Source organism: Chiloscyllium plagiosum, chromosome 4, assembly GCF_004010195.1.
Source record: "Chiloscyllium plagiosum isolate BGI_BamShark_2017 chromosome 4, ASM401019v2, whole genome shotgun sequence".
NCBI lineage: Eukaryota > Metazoa > Chordata > Chondrichthyes > Orectolobiformes > Hemiscylliidae > Chiloscyllium > Chiloscyllium plagiosum.
The window spans coordinates 97,002,546-97,010,554 of NC_057713.1; the positions used below are offsets into that span (position 1 = coordinate 97,002,546).

At 39.2% G+C, this 8,009-nt stretch overlaps 1 protein-coding gene across 7 annotated transcripts in view; it reads right to left on the bottom strand.

The window, feature by feature from the left end:
• The window catches only part of zhx2a (zinc fingers and homeoboxes 2a), a 103,312-nt gene that overhangs the window by 23,850 nt on the left and 71,453 nt on the right, over window positions 1–8,009 (bottom strand). For 5 of the 7 annotated variants that reach the window (XM_043688669.1, XM_043688670.1, XM_043688673.1 and 2 more), the window contains one exon: window positions 2,164–2,259. The exons of the other annotated variants lie outside the window; for them this stretch is intronic. The gene's annotated coding sequence lies outside the window, so the exon portion shown is untranslated. The remainder of the gene's footprint in view (window positions 1–2,163; window positions 2,260–8,009) is intronic. 7 annotated transcript variants of the gene reach the window in all.

Genomic DNA, 8,009 nt, shown 5'->3' on the forward strand with positions numbered 1-8,009 from the left:
CCCTCCAACCATAAGGGATGAACTCGGATTTCACCAGTTTCCTCATTTCCCCTCCTCCCTACCTTTTATCTTAGCCTGCTGGACAAACTTTCCTCATTCCTGAAGAAGGGCTTATGCCCGAAACGTCGATTCTCCTGTTCCCTGGATGCTGCCTGACCTGCTGCGCTTTTCCAGCAACACATTTTCAGCTCTGATCTCCAGCATCTGCAGACCTCACTTTCTCCATTCCCAATCACTCTAGCTAACTCTGTCCTCTTCCCTATGCAATGACCCTTATGTTCAGCAGTTGTTGCTGACCCATGTTTCTCTCTCTCTCTCGAACGGAATACTAAACAGTACCATGTTATGGACACTTTCCATTTGCAGATCCTTTAATAAACCTATCTTATTAAGTATCACCAGATCCAAAACAATCTGATCCCTGGTAGGATCCACAACATAATGTTCAGTGAAACTGTCTTAAATACATACTCAAATTCAATGAGGCCTTCGCCTTGGTACCTGCACCAATTTGATTTCCCCAAATTACATGTAGATTACAATCACCCATGAATAATGTACTTTTTTTTTAAATGCCCTCATTATCTCTGGATTTATTCTATGCTCTATCACTAAGCTATTGTTAAAGGTTGACCTATAAAACTATTCACAATGGTATCTTAAACCCTTTTGATATTTGTGACCTCCATCCATATAGATTCAGCAACTTCGAATCAAAGATTACTTTAGTTTGTTTCAGTAAGAATCTTCCTTGTCAAGCACTTTAGGATTTTATATTCCAATAACAATGTTTTTCATTTGTCTAAACACCAGCAATAAATGATACAGTGCATTCAATTTCTTGTCAAATAATCCCTCACCACAGCAGCCAGTCTAATGGAGATTCAATGCACTCCCTACTTGAGGCAAGTGTCCCCTTCCATGGGTAAGGACACCAGAACAGTACACAGTGAGGTTTCTAATCCGGAGTGTTCACCAGAGTTTTTCATTATTGCATTTGTGTGAAAAGCAGGTAGAGACTCTATTAACTCAGCTTTCTATGGGTAGAAACCATTATCAATAACATTTGCTGGTTGACTTCAAGAAAGAAAGACTATCAGCACAAAATTGAGTTCCAAAGAGTCAGGCAAAGGCAAGGAGAATTAACCAAAATGAGTAATTGCCTTAACAATGCTAATAATAAATATTGGTCTCTCCAATAGCATCTACACAATGCTTGAATACAATACAAATTTCACCAAGAATGGTAATTTTCATTGGATTGTTGTCCATTATGTTTCTCTGACTACAAGATCACATGAGATTATGTCTGGTCAAGCTCTGGTCTCAACTGCACTCTCTCATCTGATTGTCATACCCCGACTCCCTTGTCTATCACAAACCATTTAATTCAACCTTAAATGAATTCAATGATCCATTCAGAAGAGAATTCACCATATAGTTTACTACCAGAGGGGAATAAAAAACCCTAATTTTCATATTGAAAAGAGTGATTGCTTAGTCTTAAACCATCCCCCCCAGCTGTAGTCTTCTTCACAAAAGGAAACATTCTCCTGATTTCCAAAAGTATCAAGTCCCCACAGAATGTTAATTGCTTCAAGAAGATTTCATTCTGTTAGACCTCAAAAGGTCATCGGCTCAACCTGTTCAACCTTTCTAAGTCCTTACTGCAGAAATGAGCCATTTAACCCAACCAGGCCATGTGCTGTTTATACTCTACAAGAACCTCCTCCTGTTTTTCCTTACATAAATATTAGCACAAACTTCTATTCTTTTCCCCCCATTTGCATTCCATGAAGTGCAATCATACTATTTGCCTCAAACTAATGTAGTTAGTTTCACCTCATCACCACAAAAAGATTGCTCCTGGATCTCCTCGATGACTTTCCTACATTTTTGTTCAGGGCATGTTTGAATCAGAGGCCTTTGAGAAATACTTGAAGTGGAACTAAATGTGCGGCTACTGCGGGAGAGCAGATTTAACTTGGGATTATTTGAGCAAAGAGCCAAAGCTGTCATGGTGGACTCATTGGCCTCTTACTGTGCAGTAAAATTGTCTGGTTCTTTTTTCTGATGATATGATTATCAAGAGTGATCACTACATGTATCACAGCGACAGGAGACCGATTATTTCTGGTAGACTTCAAATGAAATAGAACTCACCATTTCAACTTTCGTTAAAGAGGGAAGCATTTGGGCTCTTTCCTTAACTTTTTACAGCAACAATGGAAGATGATGTCTGACTGTCAGTGTGAGCTCCTAAAAGTCAAACCAAAACATTTCTTAAATTAATGTAACATAAATTAAGGCACAGACATATTGATTTTAATTTGAGCAATTGGTATAGGCTATTTGGCCCCTGGAGCTCGCTTTCCTTTTTATTAAGATCACAGGTGATCTTTTTGGTCTTAAATGTACTCAACTGAGCATCCACAGATTTCGGCATTCACAACAGCATTCCTCCAAAATTATTCTAAACTTAGTATTCAGGACGAGGGGCGGATTGAGTACAATTTTAAAAAGAATTACTAATACCAGGTACAAATAGTAACTATTGAGAGCACATGGCAGATTAAACAAGACAATAAACAGTAGCCCTATCATCTTGCTCAAATAAAAGTTCCCAAGGATTAAAAAAGTCTACTCAATCACTTGGGTCAGGATTCACACCAACTGGGCCATCAACTTTCCCTGAGAACCGCTACAGATTGCTTTAACAGTTGCTTTGTTGTTTGGAACTTGAGTATAACTGTAGAGAGAAGCATGTTTCAGTCTTTTCTCCTCATCAGGTCAAACATTTCAAACAAATAATTTACTCTGCAAGTGATACTGTAAAGCCCTTGAAAAGGTTACATCCTTGAGGCGCTAACTGGGTTTCTAACAGTAGTATCTTCACAATTACTGTTAAACTTCACTTTTTTTTAGTAAAAGCTGATGTTATATTTATAGAATGTCAAATTTCTTCCTAATGATAAAAGTTTTTTTTCCAAAGTTCTTTAGCCTTATCTTTATCCAATCATAATAAGTTATCTCATCATCTGAAGATATCCTTCACTTTCATTTAAGTGCTTTTACCATCCTGGATGGCCGTGAGAGAGAAAGGAAATTCACCAAGTGAGCAGCCTTCTTCAAAGTTAATGACTTTACTGCTGACCACAAAATTTAGGCCAGTGTAGATTTCCATTTGCACATTTTCTGTCCATGTTAGCTGACAAACTTGTCCGATTTTTGTAAAAGTTGCTTTTGTTCACTTTCCAGCTGTGAGGAGATATACAATATTACCAGAATTTGGCAACGTTTCAGGCAGCTTTTTCCAAAATGAATTCCCAGTTATCAAGTTATGCAATGAGATCATCATATTAACAGCAACCACCATCATACAGCACAGAAACAGGCCATTCAACCCAAAATGTCCTTGTAAGCATTCATGATCCACATCAGCCTCTTTCTATCCCTTTTCTCTACACCTGCAAGCATCCCCTATATTCCTCCCCACTCCCCTCATATGTTTAGCCAGATTCTCCTTAACCACACAGCCACTATTCTCCTCAGCTACTTTGTGTTAACAAGTGCAACACTCGACCCTTTCTCTGGTTAAAGAAGTTTATGTTGAAGTTCCCACTGGGTCTATTAGTACCCATCTTGTATTCATGACCATAAATGGGGCCTCCATCACCGTAGAAACAGCTACTCTACATCTATTCTTTTACAAACACCTTAAAGTTAAAAAAAATTAAAAGTTTCAATCACATCTTTCCCTTTTCTAGGGCAGAGAGGCACAGCCTGTCTAACTTGCCCTGATACGTATGATTTCCATTTTGGTACCATGCTACCACATTAATTTGCATCATTGCTACAATCTTGTTTTAAAACAACATGGAGACCAGAGCTGCGCTCAATTCATGCTCACAACTGTCTAACCACAGTTCTACACTAGCTTATGCTAGTTCTCTACTTTTCAATTCTTTCAATGACTTGTCCATTTGCATCTTAGATCCTTCTGTGTCTGTACACCACTTTAAGATACATAGCTTCCAGAGAACATGAAGACTCTATTCAACGTACGAGAATGCAACAGTTCAGATGTATCTGCATTTCAGATTAATGATACGATCCAGTCCGAGTATCCTCTGCAGAGAATTAGGTTAACCGTGATTAAAGTGGTTTTTACTTCTTCTTACTCAGTAATCAACTCCCAAACCTTAAAAATTAATTACGTGAAATATTTTAAATACTTGTGTGGATGGTGTTCAGGATAACCAAATTCTAATCATAATTCCCATTCTTTTGAAATGATACTCATGTATTTGTTGATCTCACAAATTCAACTACACTGTTTGAAAAGAAACGCAGATGAAATGACTTGCTATGCTTGGATTTGCTTTTATCTTCAGGTTCTTAAGAATCAAACTCTGGGACTAGAAATTTGAACAAATCTTTTTGATGTGATCAGAGTGTAAATTTTGGATCAATTAGTAAACAAGGTTTTCATGCAGGTAACTAGCTTGTTCCAGATTAGAATTGGCTGTAAAGAAACAATAAAGAAAAATCACTACCATAATGATACTAGATTGTATAAATTATCAATCACTGCTAGGTCTAAGCTTGTCAAAAGCCTCTCATACCTTCTCAGCACAGAAAATGATTTTTGAGATATGTTCAGCTTTTGTGCTGGGTAAATAAGGGCTCCAAATTCTCAGAGTAACAATGGGCAAAAAGACTGCCATTTTATGGCAAGATTTTTATGACAATTTATGTTTATTTAGAGGTGTGAGCAGTCTACCATGGTAGCAGTGTGCAGTAACTACAGGATAGATTGCAGTAAGCCAGCAAGCTTACGTTGACAGTACCTCACAGACAAATTTGTTAACTCGATTGCTTACCAAAAAGGACAAGATGATAAGAATACCATCAACCACTTCCCCAAAGTCACACATCATCCTAACTTGGTTATATGCAGGCATTCCTTTACTGTTATTGCATCAGAATTCTGGAAACCTAAGGCTAACAGAGTCTTGGGAGCACCCTCAATCATTACCTGCAGCAGTTCAAGGAAAATATTTATATCATGTCCATGCAGCTAAGATGGCGTCCAATGTAGCTTTTCTGGTATCACCCAATTATTTTTAAAGCTCGTTCTCTTATAGAGTCACAGATGTACAGCACGGAAACAAACCCGTGTCCAGGCCAACCAGATATCCCAAACCTAATCTCGTCCCATTTGCCAGCACTTGGCCCATATCCCTCTAAACCTTTCCTATTTATATACCCATCCAGATGCCTTTTAAATGCTGCAATTGTACCAGCCTCCACCACTTCCTCTGGCAGCTCATTCCATACACGCACCACCCTCTCCGTGAAAAAGTTGCCCCTTAAGTCCCTTTTGCACTTTTCCTCTTTCACCTTAAGTGAGTGCTAGTTTTGGATACTGCCTGACATACTGTGCTTTTCCAGGCCACATACTTAGACTTTGATCTCTAGCACCTGCAATCCTCGCTTTTTTCTAAAGTGGCATGTGTTTATTTACGTTGAAGGCTATTCAGAGAAGACCCATTAGCTCGATTCCTGAGAAGTGTTGTCTTCTGAGGAACGGTCAAACAGGTTGAATCTGTACCCAATGGAGTTTAGAAGAAGGTAGTGATCTTATTGAAACATACCAGATCCTGAGAAGGCTTGACAAGATAGACGTTGAATGTTTCTCCACGTGGGAAAGTCTAGAACTAAGGAACACAGTTTGAAAACAAAGTGATCTTGCATTTAAGATGGAAATGAGAAAGAATGCCTTCTCTTAGGGAGTGCTATATGTTTTGGAATTTATTCCTCCCACCCTGCACAGCAAAGACTAGGTAATTGAATATATTCAAAGACTGTGTTAGACAGATTTGTGATTGACAAGGCAGTCTCAGGTTAGGAGGGGGAAGGCTGGAAAGTGGAATTAAGGCCACATCAAGATCAACCATGATATTATTGACTGATGGAACAGGATATTGCTGAATTCTGCAGCTATTGCTTCTGATTAAAAAAAATTCTCGATACATTGCAGAATAAATCCTTTTCATTCTGTGATAATTATTTCAGTCCTGTCTAAATTTTTGACTATTTAAAGTCAACCATTATTGTACTTCAGTTACTTCTGAATTCTTCTTTCATTTATTTATGTCAAGTCAAGTCAAGGGACCATAATGTTGGTTTGTGAGGCCTGTTTTCTCAGCACCTTAGTGTACAGCTATGAGAGCTGGACTACATCCACCTATCAACAAAGGAAGCTCAATAAATTTTATCTTTGATCTACAGTGAATTCTGGGCATCGTGTGGAAGGACAAAATCACGATTGCAGCAGTCCTCTCAAAAGCAATTTTTTTAAAAAAAAGTGTGTTGGAACTCATTAAGCAGAAGTGACCTCACTGGCTCAGGATATTTTAAGGTGGTGAGGTAACTGGAGCCAGAAGATCAATAGGTTGCCCAAAGCTTTGCTTCAAGGATGCTTACAAGTGTGATATGATAGCCCTAAACATCAATAGTTGCATCTGGCAGACACTTGCTCTTAAGAGGGAAGTGCTGCTATCACCTGTGCATCAGCGTGCACTAATATGACTACTCAGTAACTCCAGCAGCCAGGCAACACCACCACAACATGACCAGATAACCACTTTGTATGAGAAGGTGATGGCCTCATGATATCATCATTAGATTATTAATCCAGATACTCAGGTAATATTCTGGGTACCTTGGTTCAAACTCTGCAATGGCAGAATTCAGTAAAAAGAAAATCTGGAATTAAGAGGCTAATGATGACCATGGAACCCATTGTTGAATGTTTTAAAAACCCATCTGGTTCACTTATGTGCTTTAGGGAAGGAAACTGCTGTCTTCACCTGCTCTGTCCTACATGCGACTCCAGACCCACAGCAATGTAGTTAACTCTTAACTGCCCTCTGGGCAATAAATACTCATCTAGCCAGTGACACCCACAAAGAACGAGTTTTAAAGAATGTGTCACTTGTAACAAAACCTGTCTCTCACAGATGGAACACTTCAGTCATGAGCAAAAGTGCACCATTTGCAGCTACCCCATTCTCAGAAGACTGGATTTGCTGCATCTGGAATGATGCAGGTGATGACTTTAAATATCTTCCTACCTCAGTTTAATTCTCAATCCAATTTCTGGCAATAATAAACTACCAATAGATCAATATCATGTTTCTTCGTTCTCAATTCTAACCAAATAGAACATTTTGGCTTAACTCCCAAGCTTTATGCTCTGCAATTGAATTTCATCCTCCAGGTTTCTTCCTCTTCTATTTTTCCTGAGTCTTTTGAATCCAGAAATGTTTAGAACATAGAACAGTACAGCCCAGAACAGGCCCTTCAGCCCATGATGTTGTGCCGACCATTGATCCTCATGCAAGGTAAACCTAATGTACGAACCCTCAAATTTCTGTGACCATATGCATGTCCAGTAGTCTCTTAAATATCCCTAATGACCTCACTTCCACAACTGCTGCTGGCAACGCATTCCAAGCTCTCTCAACTCTCTGCGTTAAGAACCTGCCTCTGACATCCCCTCTATACTTTCCGCCAAACAGCTTAAAACTATGACCCCTCGTGTTAACAATTTCTGCCCTGGGAAAAATCCTCTGGTTATCAACTCTATCGATGCCTCTCATTATCTTGTACACCTCAATTAGGTCCCCTCTCTTCCTTCTTTTTTCCAATGAAAAAAGTCCGAGCTCAGTCAACCTCTCTTCGTAAGATAAGCCCTCCATTCCAGGCTGCATCCTGGTAAACCTTCTCGGAACCCTCTCCAAAGCATCCACATCTTTCCTATAATAGGGCGACCGGAACTGGACACAGTATTCCAAGTGCGGTCTAACCAAAGTTTTACAGAGCTGCAACAAGATCTCATGGCTCTTAAACTCAATCCCCCTGTTAATGAAAGCCAAAACACTATATGCTTTCTTAACAACCCTGTCCACTTGGGTGGCAATCTTAAGGGATCTATGTACCTG